Raw genomic sequence first — 14,841 nt, forward strand, 5'->3', positions numbered from 1 at the left:
GAGAGAGAGAGAGAGAGAGAGAGAGAGAGGAATAGTTCCTTGACAGCTTTTGAAATACTCTAGTTTAGCCTGTTACGACATTAAGAAGCAGCATTGCCCTTTCTATTCACAGAGATGTCAAGAACACTCAGGAAAAGGTCCATGGTGTGGGATTTTAATTTGAGCCGGTTTGCTACAGGAGGAAAATATTCCTACAGCGACAGGAAATGTAAATGATTAGGTGGATTATAATTCATGAACATTTCTGTATGAGTTGCTACATTTTTCGTAAGGGGAAATCAAGTCTGAAATTTGATTTCCCCTTAAGTGGAAAGTGGAAATAAAAAATTCAGAAGCATTTTGGAACCTCGAATACACTACACAGCAAATTGTCCGGTGTTGGTTTTTCAGTGTAACATTTATAGTGTTGATTGAGGAGTAAAATTCACTCTGTTAGACTGTGTTGTCCAGTGTTGGTGTTAGTAACCAAAGTCATTGTTTTACACTGTGAAGAGTAAAACAGTGTCATCATGATCATATTTCCCAGCTTGCTATTCAGATAGATTTTTTTAGGATTGCTTTTAATATCTGGGTTTTTGCATGTACGTTGATTGATTAATCTTAAGCTACACCAAGATAAATAACATACATTTTTCCAGACGAATCCAGTCAGTTAGTTAGATTTAGTGCGCCCTTTACTGAAATGGTTGTTCCGGTTTAAACAGTGTTCCCAACCTTGGTAATCATTCTGAATGCAGGTTGAGGGTGAATTAAAAATTCCAACTGTTGGATATCCTAATTCTGGCTTGATTCCAAAAGGAATTACACATCACTTTGACAACCAGCATAATTTGATTTTCAGGCCTGATGTGTCCTGTAATTCGTAAAACAGGATTTTCCTTTCACAACTGTGTTAGGGGAAAACATGGACATCAAAGTAAGGTCTTAAGATATATGTATTGTCATAAAGTATATTTTTCTATGATAACATTTGCCTAGGTACTCATTTGGTGAAAGCCACAGGCCTATAAAAGGAAAGAATTCTACAGAATTCTTTCTCTCTGTCTCTGTCACAAACAAATACAGTGATTGGTGGTAACTCTGCAATTCAAACGAAAAGAAAAGGCAAAATTGGGAAATATGCAAATTAGGCTTTACCCCATATAGTGTTAAAACAATACCCCAAATCACTTACTGTAACAGAGTTTTTGCATAACACTAATTTAAGTTAACTCTAGATTAACACTAGTGTTGAATATAGATAACACTGAGTGTTAATTACCCCACAGTTTTACACTACGAAGTGTTACATTAACACTCAAAATGTAACATTATAATCAGAGTACTTTTTACCCTCTGTCAAGTGGGACCATATGTACTCTGAGATAGTGCTAAAATTAACTCTTTACGTGTTGATTTAACACTGCAAAAATTGTTGTATTGCAGGAAAGTTCTCCTCCAACAGGTTGATCAAGAACATTTTCTGAGAACATTTCTATTACTTGAAAAGCAACATACTTATCTTATTCTCAGATAGGTATGTTCCCATACTCAATTGTGCAGAAACTGAAAAAAGTTTGAAGCAAGATAAAATCTGCAACTATGTATTCCCTAGCTACGGTGTTTACAATCGAGGATTTTTGCTGCATTGAAGGTCCTCAAGAACACAGTAGCCTCCATCATTCTTAAATGGAAGAAGTTTGGAATCACCAAGACTCTTTTTAGAGCTGGCCGCCCAGCCAAACTGAGCAAATCGGGGGAGAAGGGCCTTGGTCAGGGAGGTGACCAAGAACCCGATGGTCACTGACAGTGTTCCAGAGTTCCTCTGTGGAGATGGGAGAACCTTCCAGAAGGAGAACCATCTCTGCAGCATTCCATTAATCAGGCCTTTTTGGTAGAGAGGCTAGACATAAGCCCACTCAGGAAAAAACTTCAAACTGTAACCAGTGCCTGCAACCTGGATCAGGTTGTCAGTCAACCTACCAGGATAGTTAGAGCTGTCATCAACATGTATTGATCACATCTTTACTAACGCTGCAGATATTTGCTTTAAAGCAGTATCCAAATCCATAAGATGTAGTGATCACAATATAATAGCCATATCTAGGAAAACCAAAGTTCCAAATGCTGGGCCTAATATAGTGTATAAGAGGTCATACAAGAAGTGTTATAGTGATTCATATGTTGATGATGTAAAGAATATTTGCTGGTCTGTGGTGTGTAATGAGGAGCAACCAGACGCTGCACTAGATGCATTTATGAAACGACTTATTCCAGTTCCTAATAAGCACGCACCCAAACTAGGCGTCCCACTAGCGGGACAACTTCGGGTGAAACTGGAGGGTGCGCAATTCAAATAAATAATCATAAAAATTATGGATATTAAACATTTAGGAACATACAAGTGTCTTATATCGGTTAATTTCTCTCCGATAGGTGGCAGTATTTTCACGTCCGGATGAAAAGTGTGTCCAAAGTAAACTGCCTGCTACTCAGGCCCAGAAGCTAAGATATGCATATTATTAGTGGATTTGGATAGAAAACACTCTGAACTTTCTAAAACTGTTTGAATCATGTCTGTGAGTATAACAGAACTTATTTGGCAGGCGAAACCCCGAGGACAAACCATTCAGAATTTTTTTTGAGGTCACTCTCTTTTCAATGGGTTTCATTGGGAATCCAGATTTCTAAGGGACCTTCTTGTAATTCCTATCGCTTCCACTGGATGTCAACAGTCTTTAGAAATTGGTTGAGGTTTTTCCTTTGAGAAATGAAGAAGGAGCACTGTTCAGAATGAGGCTCGAGGGAAGTGTACTCTTTGTTAGACGCGCGTGACCTGAAAGCTAGCTACACTTTGTTTTCCTCCGGTATTGAACACAGATCATCCCGTCTTCAATTTTATTGATTATTTACGTTAAAAAATACCTAAAGTTGTATTACAAAAGTAGTTTGAAATGTTTGGACAAAGCTTAAAGGTAACTTTTGTAGTCATGTTGCGCGAGTTGGAACCAGTGTTTTTTCTGGATCAAACGCGACAAATAAATGGACATTTTGGATATATATCGACGGAATTAATTGAACAAAAGGACCATTTGTGTTGTTTATGGGACATATTGGAGTGCCAACAGAAGAAGCTTGTCAAAGGTAAGGCATGAATTATATCTTTATTTCTGCGTTTTGTGTCGCGCCTGGAGGGTTGAATTAGGATTGTCTGTGTGTGTTTACTGGGGTGCTGTCATCAGATAATAGCATCGTTTGCTTTCGCTGAAAAGCCTTTTTGAAATCTGACACATTGGCTGGATTCACAACAAGTATAGCTTTAATTTGGTGTCTTGCATGTGTGATTTCATGAAAGTTTAATTGTTATAGTAATTTATTTGAATTTGGCGCTCTGCATTTTCACTGGATATCCCATAGAGGTTAATTAAAAGCTTTAATTCTTGTTAATCTAACTGCACTGTCCGATTTACAATAGGCTTTACAGCGAAAGCATGCCATGCGATTGTTTGAGGACGGCGCCCCACATCAAAATATGTTTTCCACCAGCACAGGTTTCATAAATTCACAAATTTAAATAGCGATTATTGACTTACTTTTTGAAAATCTTCCTCTGATTTGTCATCCAAAGGGTCCCAGCTACAACATGTAGTGTTGTTTTGTTAGATAAAATCCTTCTTTATATCCCAAAAAGTCAGTTTAGTTGGCGCCATCGATTTAAGTAATCCGCTCGTTCAACGTGTAGAGAAAGGAATCTATAAAGCTACCACTAAACTTTGTTAAAACAAGTCAAAATGTGTTTCTATTTAATCCTCAGATACCCTAAAATGTAATTAAACTATAATATTTCATACGGAAAGAAGTATGTTCAATAGGAAAGCGATAATAGCAGGTGTGCGTCCTCTTTGTCACGCGCGCATACACAAATTTCCAAGTCTGCATCCCAGTACTAAAACTCATTATTCTTCCTCGTTTTAGAAGAAACAAGCCAGAAACCTTGAACAAAGACTGTTGACATCTAGTGGAAGCCATAGGATTTGCAATCTGGGAGCTGGATTTGGATATGCTCTTATACTTTCCATTTTAAGAGCATGGGCTCTCAAAAAAAAAAAAACATTCCGGTTGGTTTTTCTTTGGATTTTCTCCTACCATATCTATTGTGTTATAGTCTCATACATTATTTTAACATTTTTATCTATTAACATTTCTATCTATAAAGTGTTTTCTATCCAATGGTACCAGTTACATGCATATCCTGGCTTCAGGGCCTGAGTAACAGGCAGTTTACTTTGGGCACGTCAGTCAGGTGGAAATTGAGAAAAAAGGACCCTAGCCTGATTAAAGAAAATGACTGTAAAAACTGTTAAATCCCCTTGGATTGATGAGGAATTTAAAAATTGCATGGTTGAGAAGGATGAGGCAAAAGGTATGGCAATCAAGTCTGGCAGCCCAACTGATTGGCAAACGTACTGAAAATTAAGAAATCATGTGACTAGACTAAATAAAAATAAAAATAAACTGCACTATGAAACAAAGATAAATTATATAAAGAGTGATAGTAAAAAGCTTTGGGGCACCTAAAATTAAATTTGGGGAAAAAAGCCAACTCGGCTCCTTCATTCATTGAATCAGATCGCTCATTCATCACAAAGTCCACTAATATTGAAAACAACTTTAATGACTTTTTCATTGGCAAGATAAGCAAACTTAGGGATGACATGCCAGCAACAAACGCTGACACTACACATCCAAGTATATCGCACCAAATTATGAAAGACAAGAATTGTACTTCTGAATTCCGTAAAGTCAGTGTGGAAGAGGTGAAAAAATTATTGTTGTCTATCAACAATGACAAGCCACCGGGGTCTGGCAATCAAGATGGAAAATTACTGAGGATAATAGCAGATGATATTGCCACTCCTATTTGCCACATCTTCAATTTAAGCCGACTAGAGAGCGTGTGCCCTCGGGACTGGAGGGAAGCTAAAGTCATTCCGCTACCCAAGAATTGTAAAGCCCCCTTTACTGGCTCAAATAGCCTACCAATCAGCCTGTTACCAACCCTTAGTAAACTTCTGGAAAAAATTGTGTTTGACCAGATACAATCCTATTTTACAGTTAACACATTGACAACAGAATGTCAGCATGCTTATAGGGAAGGACACTCAACAAGCACAGCACTTACACAAATGACTGATGATTGGCTGAGAGAAACTGATGATAAAATTATTGTGGGTACTGTCTTGTTAGACTTCAGTGCAGCTTTTGGCATTATTGATCATAGTCTGCTGCTGGAAAAACATACGTGTTATGGCTTTACACCCCCTGCTATAATGTGGATAAAGAGTTACTCGTCTAACAGAACACAGAGAAATATAATCCATTTAGAATCAGGAATTCCCCAGGGTAGCTGTTTAGGCCCCTTGCTTTTTCAGTTTTTACTAATGACATGCCACTGACTTTGAGTAAAGCCAGAGTGTCTATGTACGCGGATGACTCAACACTATACACGTCAGCTACTACAGCGACTGAAATGACTTCAACACAACAAGAGCTGCAGTTAGTTTCAGAGTGGGTGGCAAGGAATAATATTTCTAAAACTAAAAGCATTGTTTTTGGAACAAAACACTCACTATACCCTAAACCTCAACTAAATCTTGTAATACATCATGTGGAAATTCAGCAAGTTGAGATGACTAAACTGCTTGGAGTAACCCTAGATTGTAAACTGTCATGATCAAAACATATTGATGCAGTAGTAGCTAAGATGGGGAGAAGTCTATCGATAATAAAGCAATGCTCTGCATTCTTAACAACACTATCAACAAGGCAGGTCCTACAGGCCCTAAAAAAGGACTTAGGAAAATTGTATTTGGCCCAGAACAGGGCAGCATGGCTGGCCCTTGGTTGTACACAGAGAGCTAATATTAATAACGTGAACGTCAATCTCTCCTGGCTGAAAGTGGAGGAGAGATTGACTTCATCACTACTTTTATTTATGAGAGGTATTGACATGTTGAATGCACCGAGCTGTCTGTCTAAACTACACCCATGCTTTCCCCACAAGACATGCCACAAGAGGTCTCTTCACAGTCCCCATGTCCAGAACAGACTATGGGAGGCACACAGTACTACATAGAGCCATGACTACATGGAACTCTATTCCACATCAAGTAACTGACGCAAGCAGTAACATTAGATTAAAAAAACAGATAAAAAACACCTTATGGAACAGCAGGGACTGTGAAGCAACACAAACATTGGCACAGACACATGCTCACACACACACATGCTCACACACACACATGCTCACACACACACACACACACACACACACACACACACACACACACACACACACACACACACACACACACACACACACACACACACACACACACACACACACACACACACACACACACACACACACACACACACACACACACACACACACACTATACATACATACACATGGATTTAGTACTGTAAATATGTGGTAGTGGTGGAGTAGGGGCCTGAGGGCACACAGTGTTTTGTGAAATCTGTGAATGTATTGTAATGTTTTTAAAATTGTATAAACTGCCTTAATTTTGCTGGACCCCAGGAAGAGTAGCTGCAGCTTTGGCAGCATGGGGATCATAATAAATACAAATACAAATAATTATCATTAAAAAGCTTGGAGTATGCCAAAAGGAACGTAAAGACTCTCAGACCATGAGAAACAAGATTCTCTGGTCTGATGAAAATCAAGATTGAACACTTTGGACTGAATGCCAAGCATCACGTCTGGAGGAAACCTGGCACCATCGCTACAGTGAAGCATGGTGGTGGCAGCATCATGATGTGTGGATGCTTTTCAGTGGAAGGGACTGGGAGACTAGTCAGGATGGAGGGAAATATGAACAGAGTAAAGTACAGAGGAATCCTTGATGAAAACCTGCTCCAGAGCGTTCAGAACCTCAGACTGGGGCGAAGGTTCATCTTCCAACAGGACAATGACCCTAAGCACACAGCCAAGACAATACAGAAGTGGCTTCGGGACAAGTCTCTGAATGTCCTTGAGTGGCCCAGCCAGAGTCCGGACTTGGATCGAAGAAGAAGAGGTAGAGAGAGAAGAAGAAGAGAGAGAGAGAGAAGAAGAAGAGATAGAGAGAGAGAGAAAAGAAGAGGTAGAAAAGAAGAGGTAGAGAGAGAGGTAGAAAAGAAAAGGTAGAGAGAGGTAGAAAAGAAGAGGTAGAGACAGAGAGGTAGAGACAGAGAGGTAGAGAGAGAGAGGTAGGAAAGAAAAGGTAGAGAGCAAGAGGTAGAGAGAGAGGTTGAAAAGAAGAGGTAGAAAATAAGAAGTAGAGAGAGAGAGGTAGAAAAGAAGAGGTAGAGATTGAGAGGTAGAAAAGAAGAGGTAGAGATTGAGAGGTAGAAAATTAGAGGTAGAGATTGAGAGAGAGAGAAAAGAAGAGGCAGAGAGGTAAAGAGAAAATAAGAGGTAGAGAGAAATATATAGATTGAAAGTTTCCTTTCACAGTGATTTGCCAAGCGAAGGGTCCAAGTCCCGGTAACAACCTGAAGGAGGATGAAAACTCGTCACAGATCCCCAATATGCCGGTGCACACGCTCCCGTCCCAACAGCCACAGTGAAATGACATGCTAAAACAGGAGGACACGGGTGTGATGCATAAGGAAGAGACCAGGAGGATGAGCTGCTTAGATGTCTGTTGGCCTCCGATCAGGCTGCCTCTCAGAGTGACAGAGGTTGGAATTCAGTCCAACCTGCTGTAAGTCTTTGTTTGTAACCTGCTACACGCAAACACACACAGTTATTTTTCTGAAAACCCTCAACCTGATAGTATAAGTATATTTGTAAAGTAGCTTAAAACCTTTTCTCAATAGGGGGGCGCTGTTTTCACTTTGTAAAAAATCGTGCCCAAATTAAACTGCCTCGTACTCTATTCTAGCTCGTACAATATGCATATTATTATTACTATTGGATAGAAAACACTCAAGTTTCTAAAACCGTTTGAATTATATCTGTGAGTAAAACAGAACTCATTTTGCAGCAAACTTCCTGACAGGAAGTGAAAAATCTGAAATCGAGGCTCTGTTCCAGGGCCTTCCTATTCATTTGCTTGAAATCTATGGATATACATGCACTTCATACGCCTTCCACTAGATGTCAACAGGCAGTGGGAGGTGAAATGGGGTGTCTAGCTTGATCTGAGGTCAAACAAGAGCTCTTGAAATGACGTGACCCCAATTTCCTTTGTCTAGCAAGGCGCGGGATGGACATCAGCATTGGCTTCTGACACCAACGTCAAATACCTAAATACTCATCATAAAACATTTCTGAAAAATACATAGTGTACAGCAAATGAAAGACAGGCATCTTGTGATTCCAGACAATATTTCCGATTTCTTAAGTGTTTTACAGCGAAAACACAATATAGCGTTATATTAGCTTACCACAATAGCCAGAAACACAAGCCATTTCCCAGCAGCAAAAGTTAGCGATCGTAACAAACCAGCAAAAGATATATCATTTTTGACTAACCTTGATATGCTTCATCAGATGACAGTCCTATAACATCAGGTTATACATACACTTATGTTTTGTTCGAAAATGTGCATATTTAGAGCTGAAATCAGTGGTTATACATTGTGCTAACGTAGCTACTTTTTCCCACAACGTCCAGATATTTTTCGGACACTTTTTCTGACACACATATTCTGACCAAATAGCTATTCATAAACATAACTAAAAAATACATGTTGTATAGGAAATGATAGATACACTAGTTCTTAATGCAATCGCCGTGGTAGAATTCTAAAAATAACTTCATTACGACATAAGGCTTACGTTATGGCGAGCGAGTGCCCAAAACCTGGGCGCAAAACTAATAGTACACAGTTCGACAGATATATGAAATAGCATCATAAAATGGGTCCTACTTTTGATGAAATTCCATCAGAATGTTGTACAAGAGGTACTTTGTCCAGAACAATCGTTGTTTGGATTTAGAACGTCCTTTTTCCCTCTTGAATTAGCAAGCGCACTAGCCAAGTGGCGCGAAGCTCACCTTCCTGAACAAAGGCACACAACGCAACACGCCTAACGTCCCGAATAAATTTCAATAGTCTAATAAAACTATATTGAAAAAACATACTTTACGATGATATTGTCACATGTATCAAATAAAATCAAAGCCGGAGATAGTAGTCGCCTATAACGACAGCTTTTCAGAAGGCAATTCCAGGTCCAACCTCGCGCTTTCCAGAAAACAGGAAATGGGTGACACGTCATTCCAAGAGGATTTATTCCACCTCAGACCAAGATAAACACTCCATTTATTCTCTCACTGCCTCTTGACATCTAGGGAAAGGTGTATGACGTGCATGTATACTAATACGTATCATGCCCATTTATAGGCAGGACCTAGAACAGAGCATCGATTTCAGATTTTCCACTTCCTGGTCAGGAAGTTTGTGCCAAATGAGTTCTGTTTTACTCACAGATATAATTCAAACGGTTTTAGAAACTAGAGAGTGTTTTCTATCCAATAGTAATAATAATATGCATATTGTACGAGCAAGAATTGAGTACGAGGCCGTTTGAAATGGGCACCTTTTATCAGAGCTACTCAATACTGCCCCTGCAGCCAGAAGAAGTTAACTCTTCTGGAAGTTAATTAACCCGTGAGTGAAACAGACACTGCATAAATCAATGCAGTTTTATTGGCCTATCTTTCCCTCTGATCAATCTAGATTAGCTAAAGGGTACATGTTTTGTGTTAATGGGAGACTAACCAACCAAGTATATACAGTGGATTGGCCAACACAAACCATAGACCATACTACATCGGGTATACAGTACATAACACGCCACAGGGTGTTTCCTGTATACCGTCTCTGAGAAGTACAACCAATCAAAGCCCTTGGAGGAGGAGGCAGCAAGTTTCCATTGGATGAAATAGAACTACTCCTGCCCAATGAGGTTGAGTGTTTCATCTCTAAGGAAGCTCCATAGGGCATTGTGTTTATTGTTCAGGGCTATATCTGCCTAGATCCTCTGGGATCTTCCCCCTTTAACTCTTTCTCCATCTATTTCTATCTTTATCTGGGCACTACAACTTTTCTCTCTTCTACTCTCTATCAACACACTTACCTGGCATCATGTCTCCTGTGTCTATGTGGTTGATGACGTGTGTTGGAGGTAGATTAATAATGACGCTGGAGGGATGGCTGCCGTTTTAAGGGCTCCTAACCAACTGTGGTATTTTGTTTGTTTTCTCACATTGTTTGTAACTTATTTTGTACATAATGTTGCTGCTACTGTCTCTTATGACCGAAAACAGCTTCTGGATATCAGAACAGCGATTACTCACCTCGAACTGGACAAAGATTTTTTTTAGTGTGTCCAACGCGAATGATATACTGCTTCCCCGAGACCAGGCCCAAATCCTCGTCATTCGTGTGAAGAAAAGACGGAAATACAGGGGGCGGAGATCGGGGTGCCTTGTGAGAATTCGTCGGCGAGTGGGTAAGCCGCCTCCACAATCCGTTCTATTGGCCAACCTGCAATCATTGGAAAATAAACTGGATGATCTCCGTTCGAGATTATCCCACCAATGGGACATTAAAAACAGTAAAATCTTATGTTTCACCAGTCTGAACGACGACATGGATAATGTAGAGCTGGCTGGGTTTGCCATGCATTGATAGGACAGAACAGCTATGTCTGGTAAGATGAGGGGTGTGTCTATTTGTCAATAACAGCTGGTGCGCAACATGTAATATTAAAGAAGTCTCGAGGTAGTGCTCGCCTGAGGTAGAGTACATCATGATAAGCTGTAGACCACACTATCTACCAAGAGAGTTTTCATCTACAGTATATTAATCGTAGCCGTCTACGTACCACCACAAAACGAGGCTGGCACTAAACAAGGCCATAAGCAAACAGGAAAATGCTCACCCAGAAGCGGCGCTCCAATTGGCCGGGGACTTTAATGCAGGCAAACTTAAATCCATTTTACCTCATTTCTACCAGCATGTCACATGTGCAACCAGAGGAAAAAAAACTCTAGACCACCTTTACTCCTCACACAGAGACACATACAAAGCTGTCCTTTGCCCTCCATTTGGCAAATCTGACCATAATTCTATCCTCCTGATTCCTGCTTACAAGCAAAAACTAAAGTATGAAGTACCAGTGACTCGCTCAATACAGAAGTGGTCAGATGAGGCGGATGCTACGCTACAAGACTGTTTTGCTAGCACAGACTGGAATATGTTCCGGGATTCATGCAATGGCATTGAGGAGTATACCACCTCAGTCACCGGCTTCATCAATAAGTGCATCAACAACATCGTCCCCACAGTGACTGTGTGTACATATCCCAACCAGAAGCGAGCTCTAGCTAAAGGCTAGATCTGCCGCTTTCAAGGAGAGGGACACTAATCCGGACGCTTATAAGAAACCCCGCTATGCCCTCAGACGAACCATCAAACAGGCAAAGCGTCAATACAGGACTAATATTGAATTCTACTACACCTACTACACTGATGCAATACGAATGTAGCAGGTCTTGCAAACTACTATGGACTACAAAGGGAAACCCAGCCGTGAGCTGCCCAGTGACGCAAGCCTACTAGACGAGCTAAATTCCTTTTATGCTCGCTTCGAGGCAAGCAACACTGAAGCATGCATGAGAGCACCAGCTGTTCCGGATGACTGTGTGATCACACTCTCCTTAGCCGATGTGAGCAAGCCCTTTAAACAGGCCAACATTCACAAGGTTGCGGGGCCAGATGGATTACCAGGACGTGTAATTAGAGCATGCGCGGACCAACTGGCAAGTGTCTTCATTGACATTTTCAACCTCTCCCTGACCGAGTCCGTAATACCTATATGTTTCAAGCACACCACCATAGTCCCTGTGCCCAAAAAAGCGAAAGTAACTTGCCTAAATGACTACCGCCCCGTAGCACTCACGTCGGTAGCCATGAAGTGCTTTGAAAGAATGGTCATGACTCACATCAACACCATCATCCCGGAGACCCTAGACCCACTCCAATTCGCATACCGCCCCAACAGATCGACAGAAGACACAATCTCAATCACACTCCACACTGTCTTTTCCCACCTGGAAAAAAGGAATACCTATGTGAGAATGCCTTTTATTGACTACAGCTCAGCGTTCAACACCATAGTACCCACAAAGCTCATCACTAAGCTAAGGACCCTGGGACTAAAAACCTCCCTCTGTAACTGGATCCTGGACTTCTTGATGGGCCGCACCCAGGTGGTAAGGGTGGGCAGCAACACGTCTGCCACGCTGCTACCCACAGGGGTGTGTGCTTAGTCCCCTCCTGTACTCCATGTTCACCCACGACTGTGTGGCCAAACGCAACTCCAACACCATCATTAAGTTTGCTGATGACACATCAGTCTGATCACCAACAACAATGAGACAGTCTATAGGGAGGAGGTCAGAGACCTGGCAGTGTGGTGCCAGGACCTCAACCTCTCCCTCAATGTGAGCAAGACAAAGGAGCTGATTGTGGACTACAGGAAAGGCGGGCCGAACAGGCCCCCATTAACATCGACGGGGCTGTAGTGGAGAGGGTCGAGAGTTTCAAGTTCCTTGGTGTCCACATCACCAACAAACTATCATGATCCAAACACACCAAGACAGTCCTGAAGAGGGTACGACAACACATTTCCCCCTTCAGGAGAATTAACATTTTTGACAAGAGCATCATGACCTTTTGCATCACCGCCTGGTTTGGCAACTGCTTGGCATCCGGCTGTAAGGCACTACAGAAGGTAGTGCGTATGGCCCAGTACATCACTGGGGCCAAACTTCCTGCCATCCAGGACCTATATACTAGGTGGTGTCAGAGGAAGGCCCCCAAAAATTGTCAAAGACTCCAGTCACCCAAGTCGTAGACTTGGTACCACCAGGACTATTTACATTGACACTCCCCCCCCCTGTTTTTACACTGCTGCAACTCGTTGTTTATCTATCCATAGTCACTTTACCTCTACCTACATGTACAAATTACCTTGACTAACCTGTACCCCCGCATATAGCCTCGTTTTTGTTATTTTATTTTTTTAAATCAGACTCAAACAACATTTGACTCAATCCTGAAGCAATTATTAGCAGAAAAAATATTAGACACTCAAAATATTTTTGCGGAGAAAAGCACCAGATATGGCTTCCCCATAGAACTTTGTTAATCCTTCTGGGACAAAGTAGCGACCCTATTTACTCAAATGACAACACACGTCACTCAATTCAACGCGTCCTAGTTCCATGTATGAAACAGTTATCTCAGTTATATTAAAACCAGGAAAATCTGGAGAGTCCCCTGCATATTACAGACCCTTCAGTTTAATAAATAGCAACAATAAAATAACAAAACTCATAAACAGAATGTCAAAAGTATTACCAGAATTGATTCATATTAAATAGAACATGGTTTATTAAAAATAGACACAAACAAATACAAGTTTCAGTATAATACATTATACAAAAAAACAAGATGTAGACTTATTTAAAAGGGCTGTTGATGCAGAAAAGGCTTTTGATCATCTTGAATGTTTTTTTTCTCCAAATTTGGAAGTCTTCAACTTTCCAGCCAAAATAATACATTTCATAAAACTATACGTTTTGGGTTTATTCCTTTTTGCGACAGTGTGCGGGTCATATGCACCTGGAACAAACACTATTCAGTAGTAATGGCCTTATCATTTAAAAATATTATATAAATATCCTAAAGCGAATATTCACACAAATAATACATGTGTAATATATGTGATGAATCTGCTTTAGAAAGGGGCACAAGACAGGGATGTTCTCTCCCCTCTCCTGTTTGCACTGGCAATTGAACCGCTTTCAGAATTAAATAGACAGGACCTCCTGAGTGGTGCAGCGGTCTAAGGCACTGCATCTCAGCGCTAGAGGTGTCACTACAGACCCTGGACAGACCCTGGTTTGATTCCAGGCTGCATCACAACTGGCCGTGATTGGGAGTCCCGTAGGGCGGCGCGCAAATGGACCAGCGTCGTCCGGGTTAGGGTTTGGCCGTCATTGTTGTCGTGGTAATTTCCTGTATTACTAAATGAGGAGAGTTTACAAACCACACACAAGTCAGAGTTATATTTAAACTCCATCTTTAATCAAATGAGCTTCACCATAGCCCTTTGACTCTCAGATCAATTCAGTGTCTATAAATGAATTCTGAGAGTGCCTATAAGAGAATACAAAGATATTTTATAGCCAAGATACACCCCTCTCAACTTACATGACGAACCACAGATCTCAGAAACTTCACAAAGGGCCTTTTACTTGAGAGAGTAGTATCCCATAGCCAGATAGCATAAGCTATAAATTATCGTTCAGTTTGCTCTGTAAGACGAGGTTCTACTTCTCGTTCTTGGTACTTTATAGTACCAAAACATTACCTCATCCAATGGCGTATATCAATTTTCAACTTTAGATTCTCCCATCTCAAATACACACCCTCCTGGACAAGCTCACTGAGGGGAGTGAGCCTCTAGGTCATATACTAGGTCAAGATAAGTTCAACATTAGAGGGGTAACACAATGGTTCCAGACACTGCCATACTCCTCCCCCCAATGGGAAAAGGAGGGTGACTGGCGTACAGACATTGTGGAGCCCTTCACATGGTTCAACAGATACATTCACATATGAAGACAATGTTCAAACCTGTTCACATATGAAGACAATGTTCCATTCTGATATTCTGCATATTACCAGACATGTAAAAGACAAGCCTGACCTCTCCCCTCTCTGGGCTCCGAGTGACTTTTCCCTAGAGAAGAAAGGAAAATGCAACTGCCA

Source organism: Salvelinus namaycush, chromosome 19 (genome assembly GCF_016432855.1).
Source record: "Salvelinus namaycush isolate Seneca chromosome 19, SaNama_1.0, whole genome shotgun sequence".
In the NCBI taxonomy this organism is placed as follows: Eukaryota; Metazoa; Chordata; class Actinopteri; order Salmoniformes; family Salmonidae; genus Salvelinus; species Salvelinus namaycush.